Raw genomic sequence first — 24,774 nt, forward strand, 5'->3', positions numbered from 1 at the left:
TCATATGATTCTAGATAACAGCATAATTTGTTTAGATATTAAAATATAAACTTATTTCTATAGATGTCTGCTAATTAAAAAATGATTTACTTTCCAAAGCCTATTTTGTTCTTTGCTTTGCTGGAACAAACATCCAGGCACTGAGTCAATGCATACTGTAAAAATGTACTCCTTTTCCTTAAGTATTTATAATAGGGAAGGATTTGAATTAAAAATCAGCTCACAAATTAATGTAGTTGGCATGTTCATCACTTGCCTTATATGAAGTCAGTTTTCTAGTAATCTAGGAAGTTTAGGCCATGTTTGACAATCCGGATGCAAGTTTGATCATCTAATTCCACATTTAAAATATTAGAAACATTTTCACTTTCTTAAAATTTGTTTAAGATATTTGTATTCATAGTTTATTCAGAAGGTGTAGATTTAAAGGTTGTTGAGTTATGTCCATTTGCTATTTCTTTAATGGAAATTTCTAGTACAAGGAAAATAATTATTGGGACATTTTCCCCTTAGAGCCAGAGTGAGTAACACACATGGTTATTTTGAAAGGCTCTTCGGACATCAAGACTGTGAAATACTTGGCATTCAAATTTAGGGTCATTACTATTGACCCTAAAGAACATGAAAGCTTCTAAAAGACTTAGACTTGTAAATGCTGAAGGAAGAAGAGTTTCTATAATTCGGAATCATGAGTGTTAACATTATCACAGCCAGTATAATTGTAAATATGAGATTTTGGGAAATCTTATTTATGAGAACAAAGTCACAAAAGCAAGGATTGAATGAATATTCACCTACAAAAGTTTGTAAGTTAGGAATTATCTGAATTCATTTTATCTAAGCAATAGCCAAAATATGCACCTCCAAAAAAGCAGTTAAATTTTTACTGATTTTTACATTTCAGATTTTTTGACAATGTAGGTGAAACATTCAGAGAATTGTCATGTGAAATTATAAATAGTGCCTGCACTGTTTCAAGGCAGGGAAGATGGCAGAGTTATAATATAATAGGTACTATGCAAAACTTTTAAATATATTTTTATACACTTGAAAAAGGACCTACCTTTATAATATAAACATCTTTAAATATATTTAAGTAAATCTTACATATTTAAATAAATATATAAATATGATTTTTCTTTATTTTATCTATGCTGACTAGCATCCGGGCCTTCCCACAACTTATTCTACTGGATTGAATTTTCGTAGTTTCTTAAAAATCTTTGAAATAGCATTTTAACACACAAGAAACAATAATTATTTCTTGGTTGATATGGGTGATGTTGTGGAAAAATAACTGAGTTTCAAATTTGATTTTGCTTCGTTCGTCTTATATTTTGATAATATGGTCTATATTGTCACAAGATGTAAAAGAAGGAAGAAAATATGTGTCCAGCTTTGTACTTCTGATAGCATGTGCCTGTGTTTTGAGATAGTGCATTAGATTCTGTTAGTGGGTGCATGTTTACTATTAGGGAGGGAAGTTAGGTAATAGGGTGTCTACTTGGGGTGCAAGCGATTCTGTACACAATGCAGAGCACAGGTAAATATGAACTGGAGACCTGATTCTGATAGACAGGTTATTTATCCAATTGAAACCAATTTGCAAGTAGCAACAAATGTAGTAGATTGCTATTATTCTCTCTCCTATGCTCTCTTTAGACAAAGGTTGTGATAAATTCTAAACATGTCATACTATTTGTACTTCCTTCAATATGCTGTGCACTTTGATGCTTTCTTGCTGTTCCATCCACCTTTCTTCCTGTCTATATTTAACGGTCAGTTATAGTCATCCCTGATCCAGCTCCAGGCAGAATTAGCCAAAAAGTCCTAATTATTTATTATTTAAAAAGTTATTTGCTTATGTGTCTGTCTTTGCTTTTAGATTATATTTATTATAAGGGCATTCTCTACCCTGCAATCCTTTTTAAAAATACCTTTGCCGTTTTCTATCTCTAATCCTTTTAAATATTTGCTGAATTGAATAAAATAATTTAATGCCTAATAATTTTGTATTACTTTGTAACTGACACACATAGTGCTAATTTATCTCTATTTATTGCTTGCTATTCAGTTTTAATATTTTGCTATAACAAATTCCATTTTGTTTTAAATGTCCAATTATGCCTTTTTATTTCTTAAGTTTTCTTCCTATGTCTTGCCTCAAACCTTTGCCTTTAAACCTCAAAAGAGGAAAATTTTCTTTTACTAATCCATTATAAAAACAAAAAGCTGTTTGTTTGTTTTTTTTTTACTGAGAACCTGTAAAAGTCCTTGCATTCATAGATACTCTTCATTTCCAATACAAATTCAATGTTTAGAAAGATTATTGGCCTCTCTTTTCTGTATGTTTGTGCACAACAAAATAGGAAGACACTTTCTCTATTTCATAGAGTTGTGATCTAATCTCAGCTGTAGTCCCCAAACCAGTTTGTCTGCAGCCTGCTGCTTAAACCTAATCCCCTGGCCTCCCATTCATCTTGGTTGAAATGGAATTATTGACAGAAATGATTTCTGGAGGGAAATTAAGAATGATAATTAATGTCGTGCCCCTTGCAGTTACTAAATAGCGTGTCTATCTTTATTTGTTTTGGGGGAGGTATAGTAACTCCATCCAATTTAAATGAATTGGTGTAAAATTTGGCACAGGGACTCTCAACTCATAGACCTTATTATACAAGGATGATACTATGTTACATTTAAATAGCACCTGTTGAAAATTAACACTTAATGGGGCGCAATTACTTGACTATTTCCTCAGGAGGAAAACTGCCTTATCTCTTTAATTCAATTCACTTTGCCTGGAAGAATTTGATGTATACTATTCAGCCTTTCTCTCAAAAGAGGCAAAAATATTTATTCAATAGAAAGTAAGTACCTTGGTTGTTGAGCAGTCCTGTTACACAGCAAAATGTTTTCTCCCCTATAAACTTTTGTTTCAAATATTTGTATTTTATTTTGAGTGTATATGTCACATAATGAATTCTTTAGCTTCAAATAGATCTGCTGGGGTTAAAGGACTAAATAAAATCCAGTGTATTTATTTTAAAAATTATTTTTATTTTAGTTGACATATCCATGCATATCATTTAAAAGATCAGATAGCCCTTCAAAGCTTGTAACAAAGCAGTAACAACCTCCTAGCCCACTTGTTTCCTTCTAAATTTCCTTCTCCAGGACTGATGTTCAATGAATTATCTCTGGCATGCCTTTACCAGTTGTTTATGGACAGAGGATATTGGATTAATTGGTGTCTTTATGTTATTGGTTGTTAAATATTGTAAAATATTCAGCCATGCCTCTTTCTATCCTTAATTCCACTCCCTAGAACCAATTACTTCCTATTTTTTTTTTACTTTCAATTCTTTTGTGAAGAATTAGAGATAAGAAATAGAGAACTACACAAAGGAGGAAAAATGAGGCCATTATTTATTTCAGAAAAAAAAAAAAACCTCAAAAAGTTAGACAAGAAAGAAAATACAATTAATTACAATAAACTTGGGTCACCAGTTAACATCATTTTTATAGTTATCATAATGCTAAATCTGAATATTGATTTACCTCACACTCATAACTATATAGAGAGAATACAAGAAGGGGAAATACTGTGAGGATGACATGAAAGTGATAAGATAACGTAAGTCAGTGAATAGTTAGTATCTGAAATTGATGAAGTTGCCATATAAACACATAACAAATTATTTAGAAATATGAAAACAAATGTAAGAAGAAACATGTAAGGAATTTATCTCCTCTCTGCTCAGTTAGACATATACTTTTACTATTCTTTTAGTGATTACTCTAGACATTGGAGTTTGCATAATTAATTAATGTCCAAATATATTTAATACCTTTGTTCTTCTCTCTCAGACAATATAAGAACTGTAGAACATTATATTTTCATTTAATGCCCCATCATCAGACTGACATGTTATTGGTTTGTGGTATGTTAGTTTTTAACCACAGAAACGTATTTTATCATTGTTTTTTATGGCCATGTTCATTTGTCACTTGGCTTTGGTCTTCATTTCTGGGATCACTCCTCTTCTGTCTTTGGTACCTACTTTAGAATCTTTTGATGATGCGGGTATGCTCTGACTGGGGTTGGAAATAGTGTTATGCTGGACAAAGGGAGTCTTGTGTGTATGCAGGAGGAATCTTATATGGAAGCATTTTAAAGTAAAATAGAAGTTTTTCTGGTTGAATCTGGTTAGACACCTTGGATCTTACTCTGTGATCTCTGATCCTGTTTTGACTTCATTTTTTCCATCTGTAAATTGAAGCTACAGAACAAACAAAATGGTCATTTTCTAGTCAACAATTCCCAATTCCTTGACTAAGGTCTCTTTAGTCTGTTATTATAATCTGTCAGTTTGCCACTATCCATAAGCAGAATGTTCTGCTAGTTTTTGGTTCCCATATAATTTCTTTATCTACTGGATCCCTAAAGCAATGATCACAGGGTAAAAAAGAGATGCAAGTAAATTACCAGATTTGGGATGTAAAATTTTGCTGGTGACTTCTGTCCTTATTTCATACTTTATTATTTGTACATTAGAAGGAAAGTGGTAAAACTAGGGTCTATTTCATTGGGGCCCAAGGTTTTCATGGACTTGCATAGTATCCCCTAAGCAACACTAGTGTGTCCCTCAACCCTAAGGGGCAGCATTCACATTATTTTCTCTGTGCATAGTGCCCTCTGCAATTCCAGGAACTTCAAAAAATTTATACCTCAGCTTTTGCTACATTTTGAATTCCATTCCTTAGAGTTGGGTAATGTGGCACAAGTCTCAAGTGAGAATCCACCTGCCCAGGGTAAAGCCTTGCATAAATATTCTTCTTAATGATGCTGTAAAGGAAAGCTTCCAGAGGAGAAAGAGGGTAAAGAAGGAGCAATGTTTACAGGGAAAGAGAAATCAAGAAATTTTGATTCCTGTTTATAATTCTGGTCATGAGAGCTAACTTCAGGCGAGCATGAAATACAAGCTTAATTATATAGCATGGTAATCTCCTAAAGTGGTTATGGCAGCATCCCACAATAATGGGCATGTTGTACTTGTTGTATCTGTCATTTCATTTTTGTGAGTTCACCTAATCCCTAAAAGGGAAAAAAATGCAACAAAATTTCTTGCCCTCCCTTTCCACCTCCTGCCCAAGAATTTTGTTTTTGTTTTTGTTTTTGCTTTGTCAAAACAGAAAAAAACGCATTGTTGATGCAGCTGTGTCCTCACAGTGGATGATGCAACTGAGCGTGTTTTTACTAGTAATTTCACTGAAGGGCATGTTTTTGAAGGTTGAAAAGGCATTTTTACAATCACATTCTGCTTTAATTTTCTACTCTGCTATAAAGTTAGAAAACTCGATATACTGAAAGGCTATCTTAATGACACGCTTCTTCCTAATTTTCTACCTATGGATTTCTTCACAATTGTGGGTTTTTGGAAATACATGGTGACTATACATCGTTGACTCTACCCCCATTTTTTTTTCTGCACATTTCTCATATTCTCCTTTAGAAAAAGGAGAATTTGATGTGATGTATTATAAAGGAAAAATAATTTTCAAATTCTTCCAGCGAAAGTTATTATTCTCAGCTCTTATCTTTGGGGGGAATAAGGCACCTACTTTTCTACCACCTCTCACTGTTGCCACCCACATTTCTATCCTTTTCATCTTTAATGGCTCCTCATCTGATTTGTCATTTATCCATTCCTGAGACACCTACAGTTCCTTAAGTTTTTGTAAAATGTTTTGCTATCCATTTCTTCTAATTCTTATACTTATCCTTTTCATGTGAACAATTAAATACAGTTAAAAATCTCACTGAATTGCTGGTGAATTTAAAAATAAAAAAATGCACAATTTTGTTCTGGTTAGTATTGTTAAAGTGAAATAGACATACCTCATGATGTCTATTAAATTTTGCTAAGACAATATATGTTTGAAGATGCAACAGGTGAAACGTTCTCTGTTAGCTATGTCCATTTCTTAGCTTCTTTGAAATGTAGTACAGACTTCAATATGTGTACAAATGTCTAGATTTCCTTCATAATATTCCCACTGGTTAAAGCATGTTTTTAGTCACTTTTATCTCAGAATACCCTTTAGTGGTTAAGTGTGTAATGGGAATAAAATTGGAATTATCTTTCACACTCATTAGTATTTTCCTTTTTCAAGTAATCCTCATGTTCGTTTATAGTGTTTGAATACTATATATGATCCTACCATTATGAAATTTTACTGCTTTACTCTTATTGAAATCAGTACAGCCACGTTAGAGATGACTAATGTGTCATTTAATGACCAGTAAAGTATATTTCTAACCATGTTTTAAACATTTCCTTTTTTTTAATAAAAAGTGTTTATTTATTTTGAGAGAGAGAGAGAGCAAGCACGAGCGGGGATGTGGGGCAAAGAGAGAGAATCCCAAGTAGCTTCCAGGCTGTCAGCATGGAGCCTGACACGGGGCTTGAACCCATGAACCATAGATCATGACCTGAGCCGAAATTAAGAGTGGTTACTTAACTGACTGAGTCACCCAGTGCCCCTAAATATTTTAAATAATAAATTTTGCACACGTCTTTTTTTTTTTTAATGTTTATTTTTGAGAGAGAGAAAGAGAAAGTGTGTGTGAGCATGAGCAGAGGATGGATAGAGAGACAGGGAGAGAGAGACTCCCAAACAGGCTCCGTGCTGTCAGCATATGGACCCACATGGGGCTCGAACTCACAAACCAGGAGACCATGACCTGAGCCAAAATCAAGATCAGATGCTCAACTGACTGAGTCACCCGGGCGCCCCTGCACATGTTTGCTTTAAAAGTTTCAGTATTGTTTATAAGGGTGGCTCTAAAAAGTACCTTCTTTCATAGTATGCAAGTATTTTTTAGCTGTCTACTAATTATTTATTTCCCCCTTCTCAGTTTCCAGTAGCTCTTAATTTCTGTTCATTGGTCCATACAGTTTGTAAGGACTCCTTTCAGCAATGGAGTATGTAAGCTAAAATAAATATCTCATTCCATACTCCTCACTTAATTCAGGGATAGTACGTGACTTAACCTGTTCCAGTTACAAGAAATAACAGGTGTTCTGCTGGGAATACTGGGATTAAGAAGCTTAATCTCTCATTATTATTCATTTTTTAACATGTGGTATATAACATACAGAAGTATTTGATCTGAAGAGGTGCGGTAGATCACAGTGAGGACCAGTACCACATGTATCAGCTTGCATTAGGTTATGATGTATAACATCTCTCAAATACAGTTGCTATACCAACAGAGTTACAATGATTGCTCTCATTACAAGTCAACTTCCATTCACTGCTGATCAGTGACAACTCTGCTTTTCTTCCATATGTCTTTTTCATTTGAGGAGTTAGACAGAACAAGCAGTCCCAATTTGGGCATGCAGTCCTGATGGTATAAATAAGAACTAGTAAGTGATCCCAACACTTAAGTGCTCAAAACTTACTCTCGGTCATGGCATACTTCACATCCACTCATCTTCCATTAGCCAAAACAAATCACAAAGCTAAGCCCAAGATTAATTGGGCAAGGCAGTTAGGATATTAATGAGTAAAGTCAATTTTCCTTTGTGTCTAGCTAGTAGAACTTTCTGGAATTTTGAACCTACCAAGAGATCATGGTTATTAGAAAAGTAAAGTACAGTCAAATGTTATTAAAAGTTAGATTTTAGTTTTAACTACTGGAAGAAAAACGATACAGTTTTAAATAGTGATTTGTCTTTGGTCGTCATGAGAGAAAAAAGCGGTAAGGAATTCTGAAACATCCAGCAGTACTTCTCTCAATTTACCAAATGTTTCTCCAGATGTATAGAAGTGTCAAATTAAACTGGCAGATATTGTGCATCATGTAGGTGTTTTAATTGAAGAATCACTCATTTTCTTCTTCCTTCAAAATTTCTGACATTTGGCATTTGATAATCTTGTAGAGATTATCCACATCTTCCAACAGAGTAATGTACTGGTCTGTCCAGCACAGCAATGCCCTCGCAGCTCCCAAGAAGTACATGTGGTGGCGAATGGCACCTATTTTAAGGAATACTTTTATGTTTCTTTATCAACAATTTATATGAATTAAAGTTTTACTTTTTAATCATATTTTTCCTATGAAAATGAAAATAAAAAATTGCAATGCAAATCTAAAATTCTTAAGGCATATGTAAGTCCAGATTTAATCTCTTGCTTAACTGTAATTTCCTGAAGAAAACCCGCCAAATATCTGAAAATTGTGCCTGAAATCTTGTTATAGAAGTTAATGACAGAAGCTGTGGAGGAAATGGTTTTATTGCTTTATTTATTAGGTTAAAAAAGCTAACAGGGGCGTCTGGGTGGCTCAGTCAGTTAAGCGACCAGCTCTTGATTTTGGCTCAGGTCATGATCTCACCGTCATGAGATTGAGCCCTGAAACTGGGTTCTGTGCTGGACATGGAGCCTGTTTAAGATTCTTTGCTTTTCCCTCTGCCCCTCTCCCACCCACTCTCTCTCTGTCTCTCTCAAAAAAAAAAAAAAAAAAGGAATAGATTAAAAAGATAACAGTTATATAATCAGATGGTAGAAGGTTTGGAATTAGGTAAAAGGAAAGAAAGGCATGGAACTAACTAGGAATTGGAGGCATAAACAGAAGTTGATTCTGTTTAATTTATGATGCAAAAGGTATCAGGTGCCTCACATAATCAACGTGAAGGATGAGAACCAGAACTGGATAGGATAAGGAAGTCTGCATAGCTATGATCCTGCTATAGGAAGTGTTTACTTAGGATATCGCCCCTGTCACTGGGGATGTGACAGTTGTCACTGAGCATGTGGCTGGGCATCTGACTGGGCATGTGCTGGCCCTGATGCCATTGGACAATTAGCTGATATGCTGCTGGACTCCACATCTTGGAATGTTTGCTTTATGCCATAGAACCTCTAACTGACCCATTATCTTTATGTCACTCCTCCAAAGTTCATTTTTCTGGATAACAGCTACTAATTGGCTGCATTGTGTCACATGCCTAATTCTAGCTGATATAAAGCATATTGAGTGGTGCATTTTCACATACTGTAGTTGTGGGAGGTAATTGCTTGACATACTGGATATTTGTACATTGGGCAGACGAGACAACATACTTGTCTACCACTGTCATTTATAATTTTGTCACACAAAAATGGGATCATTAGCATTTTTGTTTCCTTCCAATCATTTTTATTACAATCAGCACACCAAAGAAATATTCTTAAAAAAACTCAGTTTGGTAAACAAATCAAAGAGACAAACTGGTAGTTATCTGTATCATATATGACAGACAAATGTTAATGATCTCAATATGTAAAGAAATTTTAAAATCATTGTCAAACACTCCAATTAAAAATTAACAAAGAATCTGAGCAATTCATAAAGGAAACTAAGTGGCTATTAGGGGCACTTGGGGTGGTTCAGCTGGTTGAGTGACTGGCTTAGGTCATGATTTTGCAGTTCATAAGCTCAAGCACCATGTAGGGCTCTGCACTGATAGTGTGGAGTCTGCTTGGGATTTTCTCTTTCTTCCTCTCTCTACCCCTCCCTCACTTGCTTTTTCTCTCTCTCAAAGTAAATAAACTTAAAAAAATAAAGTGGCTATTCAACATGTGAAAGTATGTCAACACAACTGGTATTGAAGGAAATGCATGCAAAACAATGATCTATCACATTTTTGCCTGTCAGACTGGCAAATATTAAAAGATTGATAATATTCAATGTAGGTAATGGCATGAAGAAACCAGCACTCTTATAGTAAACTGGTATTTCATAAAAGAAAGTTTGTTAATAAGACTAAACCCCTAAAATATGAATGTATTTTAACACAGAAATTCTTTCCTAGGGGTTTATCATAGGGAAAACATCAAATATATGTGGGATGATATATGTCAAAGAATATTCATTATAATATTATTTACAATAAAAGAGTTAGAAATGAACTAAATGCCAAATAAAGAATTAGAGACAGACAGAAAGGTTTAGAAATTTATTCCAAGAAAATATACAGTAGTTACTTTCAGTTTGTGGGATATTGGATGAATTTTGTTTTCTTCCTTGTATATTATTGCTTAAATTTCCTATATGGACATATATAATTTTCATAATACAAAAAAACAATATTCCCATTTATCTAGAATTTGGAAGAGATCATGAAAGAAAGAATCCTCCATTCTAAATCTGATTCTGTTTATGTTTCTGAGTCTTTCTTTATGAAGTGAGGGAATAAGAATACATGAAGTATATCCATGGACCTTGCAATCTCCACAGTATTTATTCTACAGAATGCTTCAAATCCTAATATGTCTTTTTCAAAAGTAAAGGTGTAATGGAATGAGATAGAATTGAGTGAGATGGGTGGTGTTCAGTTGGAAGGTAACTCTCAAGCCTTTCTAGAGCAGATTGTATTGTGGTGTGAAACCAGGTATGTTGGTGAGGTGGGGAGATATTTGGTGCTGTTGGGAATGCAACTCTTATAAATTGTTGTAGGCAGTGTTAAATGTCTGAGACACTGCCAGGGGAAAAAGTGAAGGTATAACCCACGATTCCAAAAGAATTTTAAAAGGCATTAAGTGAGGAGAGGAAATTGAAATAGCTAATACATATTAAAAGATTCTAATCCTTATTAGTAATCAGAAAAATGTGTTTTATGTGTGTGTGTATGTATGTTTGTATGTATGTACATGTATGTATGTAGGCTCCACACCCAACATGGGGCTTGAACTCACATCCCTGAGATTATGAGTCACATACTCTGCCAACTGAGCCAATCATGGGCCCAAAAGCATGTGATTTTATATCACAGTAAGCCATCTTAATACATGCATCAAATTGGCAGAAATTAAAATGTCAGAAATACCAAGTGTTGGTAAGAATATATAGCAATGGAACCATGCACAAACTGTTGGTGGTTGTAAGCTGGTTACAACCACTGTGGAAAAGAGGTTTTGACATAATCCAGGAAAATTGAATATTATGTATACTATGATTTTTAACAATTATACTTCTATTTGTGTACTCTAGAAAATAATCTTGTATGTGCGTGTCATATTTTCATAGTAGCCTTACTAACCCCAAACTGGAAATAACTCAGTATGTTCACCAACTCAAATGTCCATCAACAGTAGAACTTTGATATTTTGATATATTCATAAAATAGAATACTATATGATATATCCCCTAATATGGCTGAACATACACATAAAATTGAGTGAGGGAAGAAAGTCAAAATGATAGATGCAGTATGATTTAAATTTTATACATTTGAGAATCTGGGAAAAATCAAATTATTATTTAGGGATTCATAAACATAAAATAGAAAAATGAATTATTCATGGAAATCAGAATAATGGTTATTGCTTGTGGGAAGAAGAGAAATGTAATTAGGAAGGGACACATAGGACAATATTCTGTTTCTAAAACTTAAGTTGGTTATAATTGTTTTTATAATTTACTTATCTTTTGTATACATTACTGAAATGCATTTGAAAGTTAAAAATATTAGAAATAAACCTGTGGATGAAAATACAATGATTATTTGTATGTGCTCCTCTCATGTTTTCTTTATCTGGTACTCATGTTTCCTAACAGCAGTGGACGGGTTGGGGTAAAGTGAAGTGGTTTAAGTTAGAGGACAATGGTACAGCTAAGATACTACGAGACAGTCCCTCAACTCAGTTAAGAAATGCATAACTAAAATTCTCATTCTAACATGAGACAACACCTTTGAGAGGCATATAGCAAGACTTAAATTATAATACTTTTGCCAGATACAGTCAAGAAAAGATATTGAGAAGGATGTATATTCTGCTGTTGTTTGTTGAAGTGTTCTATAAATGGCAGTTTGATCCAGTTTGATGACATTGTTCAGCAATGTCATCCTTACTGTATTTCTGTCTATATATCTTTGAGAGAGAAGTGTTGAAATCTCTGACTATAATTGTGAATTTATCTATTTTAATTATGTCAGTTTTTGCTTCATGTCTTTCTTAGTTCTGTTGGTAGTTGCATACCCATTTAGGATTGGTATATCTTCTTGGTGAACTAAAACTTTTATCATTATATAATGTTCTTTATCCATGGTAACTTCTTTGCTCTAAAGATTACTTTGTCTGGTTTCAATATAGCCACTTTGATTAATAGTTAATAGTTATCTTTTTACATTCTTTTCCTTTTAACCTACCTATATTACTTTATTTATGGCAGCATCTCGATGGGTCATGTTTGTTTATCCATTCTGACAATCTGTGTTTTAATAGCGTGCTTAGATCATTTAAATATAATTTTGATGTTTGTACTTAGGTCTATCACTTTGTTTTATGTTTGTTCCACCTGTTTTTGTTCCTCTGTTTTACCTTTCTTGCCTTCTTGTGGGTTATTTGACATTTTTTTAGCATTCATCTTTTGTGATTCTGACTATATACCTCTGAAAAAAAAAATTTTTTTTTTTTTTGTGGTAGCTCTAGTGATTATAAAATACTTAACTTTTTCCGTTGGCTTAGAATCATTGATTTTACTACCTCAATTCGGACGTGGGCTCTTACTACCTTATTGCTTCCCATGTATGCTATAGATTGCTTATATATCTACATGAATTCAAATATCTTTATTTCACCTTCATTCTTGCAGAATATTTTTACTGGATATAGAATTCTGGGCTGACAGTTCTTTTCTTCTGGGACTTTAAAATGTTGTGCCTTTTTTTTTTTTTTGGTTTCTATGTTTTGTGATGAGAAATTTCTTTTATCTGAGTCATTGTTCAATTGATGTGTTGTTTTCTCTGGCTGCTTTCAAGATTGTTTTGTCTTTAGTGTCCAGTGGTTTGATTATGACATATATAACATATATAGATATATATTTGTTTGCTTTCAACCTGTTTTAGGCTCACTCAGCTTCTTGAAGCTATAGAGACTTTTTGTTTCACTTGAGGTGTTTTTGACCATTATTTCTTCGAAGATTTTTTCAGCTATGCACTTTATCTTCTCTTTCTGTAACTCTGAAGATACGAATGTTAAACTTTTTTATTGTGCCATAGTCTCTGTGACTCTTCTCACTTATTAAGACTCGATTGAATAATTTATGTTGATCTGTCTTCAAGTTTACTGACTCTTACCTGTCATCTTCATTCTATTGAGTCCATTTACTGAGTTTTTTTTCTTGAGTTATATTTTTTAATACTAAAGTTTCCATGTACTTCTTCTTTGTATATTCTATTGCTTTGCCAAGAATTTCTATTTTAAAACTCATTTTAAGTGTGTTCAAGATTGCTAATTCAAGCATTTAATAAAGGCGCCTTAAAAATATCTGTGAGATTATTTCAACATCTGTGTCATCTCGGTGTTGGCATCTGTAGTTTGTCTTTTCCCTTCTCAGATGGGGTTTTCCTGGTGCATCATACGCGAATTAATTTTGGAATGTATTCAAGACAGTTGGAATATTATAAGACTCTGGATCTTATTTAATCCTATTGAGAGAATTGAAGCTTATGTTTTAGCAGAAAATCAACCTGCTTATGTTCAGGCCACATGTTCTGCCTTGCCTTCTGTGAGCCTTCAGTGTTTGAAGGTTTTATAGTGCTTTTTGGATAATTTCTGACTATGTACCACCCAGTGCTCATTTTGGAACTTGGATGGTGGTTTGCCTATTATTTAGTTCTCAGTTTTTGGTATTCTAATTAGGATAAGAGTCACACTTGTGTATCTGGGAATGAGCCCTGATGTTCATAGACAACATTTTGGGTTATTTCTTTGAATTCTTTCTTTTTTAGTTCAGACCAGAAATTTGGTATTGCTGTTAAACTACTCACTGCACACTTAATTTTTTGATCCTGCATTCAGTACCAAGTTATGTGAGGACAGAGAGAGGAAAAAAATAGTGAGGGTTAACCCACTCACTTGGAACCATAGCTTTACCAAACAGAGAGGAAGGTTCACCTACTTCAGTAATTTTATTTTATTTTATTTTTCTAATTCCAGCATACTTATTGTATAGTGTTATATTAGTTTCAGGTGTACAATATAGTGATCCAGTTGTTGTATACATTACTCAGTGCTCATCACAATAAGTATATTCTGAATCCCCTTCACCTAAACCTCTCTAGTTAAGAATCTCTTCTTGGGTTTGTCTCTTTTTTTCTTTGTTCATTAGTTTTTTTTCTTGAATTTCACATATAAGTAAAATAATATGGTATTTTTCTTTCTCTAACTGACTTACTTCACTTAATACTATACTCCCTAGATCCTTCCATGTTGTTGCAAATGGAAGATTTCATTATTTTTATGAGTGCATAATATTCCATTGTGTGTATGTACCACTACTTTATGTATTCATCTGTTAATGCAAATTTGGGCTACTTCCATAGTTTGACTTTTTTAAATAATGTGATAAACATAGAGGTGCATATATCTTTTTGAATTTGTGTTTTCATATTCTTAGTGTAAATACTCAACAGTAGAATTACTAGACCATATGGTAAATCTGTTTTTAAACTTTTGAGGAAACTGTACTGTTTTCTATGGTGGCTGCACCAATTGCATTCCCCTTAGCAGTGATGAGGGTTCCTTTTTCTCCACATCCTCACCAACACTTACTGTTTCTTGTATTTTTGATTTTAGCCATTCTGACAGCTGTGAGGTGATACCTCATTGTGGTTTTGATTTATATTTACCTTGTTTTTTCACTATTATGATATTTGCTGTGGGTTTTTGATTTATGGCTTTTGTTATGTTGAGGTATGTTCCCTGTAAACCTACTTTGGTGAGAGTTTTATAAGGAATGGATGTTGCACATTATCACATGCTTTTTCTGCATCTATTGAAATGACATTTTTCTTATCCCTTCTCTTCTTGATGTGATGTATCTATGCTGACTGATTTGTGAATATTGAACCATTTTGCATCCCTGGAATAAATCCCATTTTATTGTAGGGAATGATTTTTTTAAATGTATTGTTGGATTTGGCTTATCAATGTTTTTGTTGAAGACTTTTGCATCTATGTTCATCAGAGATACTTGGCCTGTAGTTCTTAATTGAAAAAAAAAATTGTTTTTTGTAGTGTCTTCATCTGGTTTTGGTTTTGGTATAAAGTCATGCTGGCCTAATAGAATGAATTTGGAAGAATTCTTTCCACTTCTATTTTTTGCAGTACTTTGGGAAGAATAGGAATTAACTCTTTTTAAATGTTTGCTAAATTTCACCTGGGATGCTCTCTGGTCCCGGACTTTTGTTTGTTGCGGTTTTTCTTGATTACCAATTCAATTTCATTGCTGATAATCAGTCTGTTCATATTTTCTATTTCTTCCTGATTCCATTTGGGGAGGTTATGTGTTTCTAGGAATTATCCATTTCTTTTAGGTTGTCCAATTTGTTGGCGTATAGTTTTTTTTATAATATTCTCTTGTAATCCTTTGTATTTCTGTGATGTTGGTTGTTATTTTTCCTCTTTCATTTCTGATATTGTCTGAGTCCTCTGTCTCTGTCTTTGTTTTTTGTTTTTTTTTCTTTTTTCTTTTGATGAGTCTGGCTAAAGATTCATCAATTTTGTTCATCTTTCAAAGAACCAGTTCCTGGTTTTGCTGATTTGTTCTATTGTTTGTTTGGTTGGTTAGTTTTAGTTTCTATTTTGTTTATTTCTGATGTAATTTTTATTATTTACTTCTTTCTACTGATTGTGGGTTTTGTTCTTTTTTTCTAGCTCTTTTTGGGATAATTTTAGGTTGTTTATTGGAATTGGTTTTTTCTTTTTGAGGTAGGCCTGTATTGATATAACCTTCCCTCTTAGAACAGCTTTTGCCAAAGATTTGGGATCATTGTGTTTTCATTTGTTTCCATGTATTTTTTAATTTCTTTTTTGATTTCTTGGTTGACCCATTTGTAGTGTAGTAGCATGTTATTTAACCTCAATGTGTATTTGTGTTCTTTCCAGATCCTTTTTTGTAATTGATTTTTAGTTTCATAGTGTTGTAGTTAGAAAAGATGTATGAAGGGACTTTAGTCTTTTTAAATTTGTTGAGACTTGTTTTGTGGTCTAAAGTGATGTATTCTGGAGGACATTCCATGTGTACTTGAAAAGAATGTGTGTTCTGTTGTTTTAGTGTGTTATGTTCTAAATATATCTGTTAAATGCTTCTGGTCCAGTGTGTCACTCAAAGCCACTGTTTCCTTGATTTTTTGTTTGGATGATGTGTCCATTTATATAAGTGGGGTATTAAAGTCCCCTATTATTATTGTATGACTATAAATTACTCCTTTTAAGCTTGTTTTTAACTGCTTTAAATTTTTAGGTGCCTCCATGTTTGTGCATAAATATTTACAATTGTTAAATCATCTTGTATTGTCCCCTTAATGATTATATAATGTCTTCTTTGTCTCTTGTTGCAATCTGTGTTAAAGTCTATTTTCTCCAATATAAGTATTGCTACCATGGCTTTCTTTTCACATCCATTTTCATGGTAAAGTTTTGTGCATTCCTTCACTTCAATCTGCGTGTGTGTTTATGTCTGAAATGAGTGTCTTGTAAGCAGCACATAGGTGGGTCTTGCTTTTTTATCCATTTTGTCACCTTCTGTCTTTTCATTGGAGTGTTTAGTCTATTTTCTTTCAAAGTAATTATTGATAGGTATGTACTCATTGTCATTCCATTACTTATTTTATGGTTGTTTTTGTAGTTCTTACCTGTTCCTTTCTTCTCTTACTGTTTTCTCTCATGGTTTGCTGGCTTTCTTTAGTAATACAGTCATTTCCCTTTCTCTTTATTTTTTTGTGTTTCTGTTGTCAGTTTTTGATTTGTGGTTACCATTAGATTTACATATAACATCTTATACATATAGCAGTTTATATTTAGCTGATAGTTGCTTAAATTTTAACACATTCTTTACTCCTCCTCATGTTTTAAGTATATGGTATTATACTTTACATCCTTTTCTTTTGTGAATCCCTCAACTGATTTTTATAGATATACTTAATTTTACTGCTTTGTGCTTCCTACTTTTCTTACTACTGCTTATGGTCTTTTCTTTCCACTCTGAGCCCCCTGAACATTTTTTGTAGGATAGTTTAGTGGTGATGAATTCCTTTAACTTTTGTTTGTCTGGGAAACTCCTTGTCTTTCCTTCTATTCTCATTGATAGCCTTGTTGGGTAGAGTGTTCTTGGTTGCAGGTTTTTTTTTCTTTCAGCATTTTGACTGTATCATGACACTCCTTTCTTACCTACAGAGTGTTTGTTGAAAAATCAGCTGGTAGCCTTATGGGTTTTCTCTTGTATGTAACTGTTTTCTTTTCTCTTGCTGGCTCTAAAGTACTTTTTTGCTATTTTAGTTACTATATGTCTTGATGTGGACCTTTGTGGGTTGATGTTGTTGGAGGCTCTCTGGGCCTCCCGGATTTGGATTTCTGTTTCCTTCCCCAGATTCAGGAAGTTTTCAGCTACTATTTCTTCAAATAAATTCTCTGCCCCTTTTCTTTTTCTTTTTATTCTGGTATCCTTCTAATGTGAATTTTATTATGTTTGATGGTGTTGTTGAGTTCTCTTAATCTATATTTTTTAATAATTTTTTTCACTTTTTAAAATATTTCCTATTTATTTATTGAGAGTATCACTGAGATCCTCCACTCTTTTCTCAAGCTCAGTGAATATCTTTATGGTCATTACTTTAAATTGTCTATCAGTCATATTGCTTTGTTTCATTTAGCTCTCTTGCTATGATTTTGTCTTGCTGTTCCATTTGGGACATATTCCTCTTTCTCCTGATTTTGTCTAATTCTGTGTCTGTTTCTATGTGTTAAGAAAGTCAGCTATGTCTCCTCGTCTTTGATGTAGTGGCCATATGAAGAAGAGGTCCTGTAGTGCCTTGTGGTGCAATGCCCCTGTTCACCAGAACCCAGCACTTTAGAGGTGTCTCCTACACCCTAATTGTGGTTTAGCTGGGTTTGCTTTCTCTTTACTCTACCTCAGCTCTCTTTTCCTGTTGTGGGCAGGGTTTGTTGTTGTGTTAATGTGCTAGGTATTTTTTATATTTAATTAAGTGGAAGAATTATACATAATGGATTTATTAGGAAATCTTGGTTATTTTGTAAAAGTGAAAAACTTACATTGGTCTCTTGTTTTAATAGACAACATCTCATATCCATTCATTATAATAAAGCCAAATCATAGGCAGAGGAAAAGATTTTTTTTTCCGTTTTGTAAAAATGTATTTCTTCACTTCATCCTTTTAATATATCTATTGCAGAGGTACAAATTAAAGAAGAGGAGAGTTGAGGAACATTATGCATTTGTGCCATTCTGTTAGGATCTTGTCAGTTTACACTTGCAATTCATGTAGGAATGAGTGATGAGACTGGGTTGGTGTCAACTATCTCAGTTTAAATAATCAATCAGTTGCAGGTCCCTTATGTTTCATGCCTAGCTAGTCTCAGGGGTCTTTAAATTTATGGATCCATCTTCTAATTTTTTTTCGTAAACATCTCATCAATACTGATTATATGTTATTTGATAAAGACTCTTTATCTTGAGTTATAGTGGCTTGATTAGATAGTAACCTTGGTCAGATCTAGTACTTTTTAAAAATCCTGAGTTACTGTTGAAAGAAGAATTTGATCAAGTCCCCAGACATCTTTGAAACTAGAGGAATGGTTACAAACTAGCTGTTAATTCTGTTTTGTCAATATTCTTTTTTTTCCTCAATTTTTTTTTCTTTGAGTGGGAATATGTTACCTTAAAAGTCATAATATTAATACCTAATATTAATGTCACTAATAAAGGAACTGATAATTTTTAAATATTAATGACTTATAGGAAATCCTAAAAATAGAAACACGGTATAAATATAGACTGCTTTCTACTATATTTGAATTAACATGATACTGTAAAGTCAAATGAAATAGGATGTCCTTATATAGATCCAAATATATGTAGGGATTTAGATGGGTATATATTTCATGTCAATAAGTATAGAATAATATATCACTTAAATGACAGTGGGAAGACTAGCCATTTGAGAACAAAGAATATGGCCTTTTAAGTTTTCTACACCAAAACAAATTTCAGACAAACTAACATTTATTTGTATATGAAAATATCACAAAGTAGTGGAAGAAAACGGTTTTCTTGAATGCTTATGTAGTGTGAAAGTCTTGTCAAATCATAATGTGAAACATAGAAATGATTTTAAAAGTTAACTATTTGACAATTAAAAATTCTTAAAAAAATTTTTTTTAAACGTTTAGTTATTTTTTTGAGACAGAGAGAGGCAGAGCATGAACGGTGGAGGGTCAGAGAGAGAGGGAGACACAGAATCCGAAACAGGCTCCAGGCTCTGAGCTGTCGGCACAGAGCCCGACGTGGGGCTCAAACTCACAGACTGAGATCATGACCTGAGCTAAAGTCGGATGCTCAACCGACTGAGCCACCCAGGCGCCCCTGACAATTAAAAACTCTATATGACCACAATAATAAAGAAATGAAGCAAGATAAAATTTGAACTTAGAGAAATATGTCACATATATAAGACCTCTGTAATTCAAAGAGCTCTTCAAAAATCAGTTTAAAAAGGCAACTTAACTGGAAAGCATGGAAAAGACATTCTGACAATTTATAGAAGAAATTTAAATGACTCTCAACCATTAAAACAAAAATTCAGTAATTGAAAAAATAACCTTGACTTGAAATAAGCTTTTACCTATCATAGTAGCACAAATTAAAAGATTGATAATGTTCATTTGGGATAAAGATATAGGTAAATGGATGTAGTAATTTGACATTGGTTGGTAATTCATTATCGTTTTTGGAGAACAATTTGGAAGTATGTTTGATCTGAGAATTTTCACATTTTTTCACCAGCAATTCTACTTTAAGGAATGAATTTTATAGATTCTATCATTACTGCCCCCCAAATTCTTACATTACAATAAATATACACCACAGCATACTTAAAACAGCAAAATTATAAGTAAATTAGATCTATCGGAAGGAGACTAGATAAACAAATTGTAGTACAACTATAAGAGCATGGAGTGCAAATGTTAAAAATAAAAAGGTAGCTTGGGGCATCTGGGTTGAGCTTCTGACTCTTGATTTCAGCTCAGGTCATGATCCCAGGGTTGTAGGATCAAGCCCTGTGTTCTCTCTCTGCTTAAGGTTCTCTCTCTGCCTCTTTGTCTCTCTCTCCCTCTGCCCCTCTCCCCCTCTCTCTCTGTCTCTCTAAAAAAACAAAAACAAAAACAAAATAAAAAAACAAAATAGGGGGTGCCTGTGTGGCTCAGGTGATTGAGTGTCCAACTCTTGATCTTGGCACAGGTCATGATCTTACAGTTCATGAGTTCAAGCCCCACATCAGGCTCTCTGCTGACAGTGCAGAGCTTGCTTGGGATTCTGTCACCTTCTCTTTCTGACTCTTCCTGTTCACATGCACTTTGTCTCAAAATAAACAAACTTTATAAACATATAAATATTTTATTATATATTTATTTATTTAATAATGTTTGAATGTGTGAAAAAATAGGCCAATGATAATTTAAATGGTAAAAAGGTGTAGAGCAGTATTTAAAGTGTGTGCCCACTTTTGAAAAGACTGCAAATACGTAAAATTAGAGATGGGTAAATTAATCTATCAGGATAGATATATATGTATGAAAATATTAAAAGGTTTTTACTTCTGGAGAGTAGGGTTGCAATAGGAGTACTTCTGTTTTTACTTCTTCTGTATTGTTTACATTTTTATAGCATGCATAGGTTTCATAAGAAAACACAAAGGAGACAAATTGGAAAGAGATGAATGACTTGTTGCCACCTGGGAGTGCCACAAGTTTCTGTCTTACTCTTTTACACTGTTGAAAATGTTTCCAATTAGTTGAATGAAGTCATATATGACAAGCTTAGCATGTTTTCTGATGGAAAAAAAAAATTGGGAAGAACCGTTAAATTAGCCGGTGGAATCAAATTTCAACTTCTGAAGAACTGGAATGTCGGTGTGAAACTAACAATAAAAACTTAACAAGGATAAATATAACTTACTCTCTTTAGGTATAAGTAATTGATTATTTCAAGATAAAGGGTACATGGCTGGAACATCACGTGGAAAACGATTTAGTTTCCATGAGCTCCATATGAACTGAAGATGTGATACCCTTGTACTTTAGATTATGTAGGTCTCAGGAATTGTTGTGGTGCTCTGTATTAGCACATGTGGATTATCCTATTCTGTTAAGAGTGCTATACTTTTTAGAGAAATATTGCAAGTGGTGTGCATCTGGAGGACACTGATCAAGATGGTGAAGGATCTATAAACTCTGCCATAAATTGGGGTTCTTCACCTTAGAGAAGAGAGAATTAAGGAGAGACAGGATGGTTATATTCAAGTGTTTGGAGGTTGTCTTGTGACAGTATTTTCCTTTGTTGATTCAGAGAGCAGATTCTAGTTCTCTGTAGGACCAGAGAACCAACAATACAATAATAATAATAAAAAAAACCCTCCCATTTCCTGAATGTTTAGCAAAAACTAGATAATGTACACAGACACAATGCAATGTATTGTTTACTTGGGCAGGATGATGAATTATGTATTTTCTAATATTAAAAAAACAACAACTCCAACCTAAGATTCTAAGATAATGATTTAAACTGTTTTCATATATAAGTAGAATGGGTAGTTACACCTATAAGGGTTCTAAACCCATACATTTTACAGAGATCTACAACTGTATACAAGAAAATTATAATAAGACCTCTACCAAATGAATGGCTTAAAATTACTCTTTCCTGAACTTTTCAAAATAAGGAATAAAATAAAATGGGAATAAAGTTCACAGTTGTTTTAATTTATATATGCATCTGATAGAATGAACTGTGTGTGAAGAGCAGAGAAATGAAGAGATTATAACTTTGGTAATCTAGGAGCATATGTATAATATCTAATCCAATGGACATTCGAGTTAAGGGTTAGGAGATCCAATCTCTTGGTGTTGAGAAGTACCAGGTAAGGACAAATGTACCTGGCACCCAGGGAATCTGCTATTAAAATTAAGGTATACCAACAGTCAAGAGGATTCAATGTTAAATACTGTCCCTAGGGATTCTTATACTGGGCCTTATTCTCAATAGATGGGAGTGGATTAACAGAATATTCAGGGACCAGTTGGTAATTCTAGTTTAGAGTTCAAGGGCTATGGGGGCAGGGAATTAAGCAGAGTATTATACCATCCTATTAAGTGTGAGGATTGTAATAGTGAGTATCAGTGGTTGTTTGGGCGATAGTGGCTCCTTGTTTTGTAAGTTTTTGTAAGCTTCTTGATAGTGTTGTTAAATTGTAGTTATATTCCTCACGTATACAAGTGTTTTCCTTTACCTTTATATAGTCTAGGTTTTAGAGAGTACCGGTAACAAATTTATTACTCTAGTGATAATTTAGATCATTCCAATTAAGTCCTGAAAGTATAGAACAATTTAGTTGTCAAGAGAAAGGAAACCATTTATGTACTTTCCCAATTCTAGTGAATAATACTTTAATAATAGAAAATAGATCCTTGAGAATTTTTCTTGAAGGAACTAAGTTATTCAGAATTTATGGTCAAAAACATATTAAGATATATTTGAATACTTGTAGTAATGAGTGATTTATAGTACATCTTTGCTTGAAGAATGTATCTAAAGTGTAATCTTTGTAATTGAGACAGCAATTAACCGTTGCAATAGAAAACAATCAAAAACACTTAAAAAGGAAGTAGCAAAAAGATGAAATGTTACGAAGAGAAAACTCTTAGAAACAAAACTCCTAAATATGTGTTTTAGTTAACATCATGTATACAGTATTAAATCACTGTGATTCTTTGATATTCAAAGTACAGTCATTGGACCAGCAGAATCAGAATCACTGGGGAGCTTGTGAAAATGCAGAATCTCAGATCCCACCCAGGACCTATTGAATCAGGGTCTGCATTTTAATGTGATCCTTATGTGTGTGCACATTTAACTTTAAGAAGCTCTGCTGTGGGAGGGGTTAACATGGTGGTGTAGTAGGGGGACCCTGGACTAGTCTCCTCCCTAGAACACAGCTAGATCAATAAATCATTTGGAGCACCTAAGAAATTGATCTTAGGATTAAGAGAACAATCTGCATAATTTGAGGGAGAGAATATGGCAGTTGGGGAGTGGGGATTTGGAGAGGGAAAATCCACAGTTGCTCCAGAAGGGTGGAAGCCCTTTTCACAGACAGGAGAAAAAGTGAGGGGGAGAGAGACCAGTGTGTTGGGTTCCTGCAAGAAACGCATTTCCCCTAAACCACTGATAGGGGAATCGTAAGGAACTGATTAATCACATTTTTGTAAACAGTGAAGCCAAAATTCTGAGTTTATGGAAGTCTGCACCATTTGCTGAAGTACACTACAGGTGGGTAGTGGTGCTCCTGAGGAAAAGGAAGGGAAGCCTGGGAGCAGACAACAGACAGTATGGTGTGGGGGGGTCCCTTGGGTCACACTGAAAAAGGTCCCCTTCCCTGAGTACATTTGAAAGAGGGTATATTGACTCTCCAAGGACAAAAGACTTGGCTGGCACCTTTGAGTGGCAGTTCAATAGCAGAAGACAGAGGCACGTGCAGAGGGTGGATAAAGCAGCTTTTCTCTGTGTTTCACCATAAACTCTAGACACCTGCCCTACCATGGGACTGCTTTTTTGGGGTAGAACGGCACCAGGAGCAGCCCTGCAAAGCTCTCCTCTGTGAGAGGGAGTGGGTCCATGCATTGTCCAGTCCTTTAAGATTTGGAACTTCGAATCTCGGTCATGTGCCATAGATAAAACACAGGAGAGCTGTGGTGCCCAGTGTGTTGACAGTCTGGGCATAGAAGGGTTAAGGACAGGGGTCTGATGGAAGTCTGGGACATGGGAGGGGAGAGTGTTCGCTTGTCTGTGAGGGCTACCTGAACAGTGGTGGACGCCAGCTCTTCTACCCTGGGCTACAGAGTAGGGTGATGCCATTTTCCCTGCCCACCATCACCATATGACTTCAGTGAGTAACACAGCACCCCCAGTCGAGGCTGGAGCTGCTTACACAAAACTCTGCCCCCTTGCATTCTACAGGGATATCTTTACAAGGGCATGTCTGATTGGGAGACAGTGCAGTGAGCCTCTCCCCCAGAGGACCGGCACATGTCCCCCACATGTACCAAGCCTACTGATCACAGAGTGCTCCAGAGCATCCGTTTCAGTTCTTCAGTTCTGGTGGAAATAGGACCAACCCCCCCCCCCTTTTTTTTTTAAATCAGGCTTACAGTGTTTTTGTTCATTTATTTTTTTGTTTCTTTTTTTTTTTTTTTTTGGTACAGCCTTCTCTTTTCTTTTTCTTGCTTTTTCTTTGGAATCAGGTTTATAGTTTTTTTGTATGTACATTTGTTTTGTTGTTGTTGTCTTTCCTTTACCTTTTCTCTCTTTTTTTGTATACTTTAAAAAAATTTTAAATCAGGCTTATTTTAACAAACCTTGGGTGCCTGGGTGGCTCAATTGGTTAAGCATTGGACTTTGGCTCAGGTCATGATCTCATGGTTGGCGGGTTTGAGCCCCATGTTGGGCTCTGTGCCGATAGCTCAGAGCCTGGAGCCTGCTTCAGATTCTTTGTCTCCGTCTCTCTCTGCCCCTCCCCTACTCATGTTCTGTCTGTCTCTCTCTCAAAAATAAATAAATATTAAAAAAATTAAAAACAAAAACAAATCAAAGCACACTTAAAGGTCCAAACACTCCCCATTGCATGCAAGGAAGTCCTCTTC

Source organism: Acinonyx jubatus, chromosome B3 (genome assembly GCF_027475565.1).
Source record: "Acinonyx jubatus isolate Ajub_Pintada_27869175 chromosome B3, VMU_Ajub_asm_v1.0, whole genome shotgun sequence".
In the NCBI taxonomy this organism is placed as follows: Eukaryota; Metazoa; Chordata; class Mammalia; order Carnivora; family Felidae; genus Acinonyx; species Acinonyx jubatus.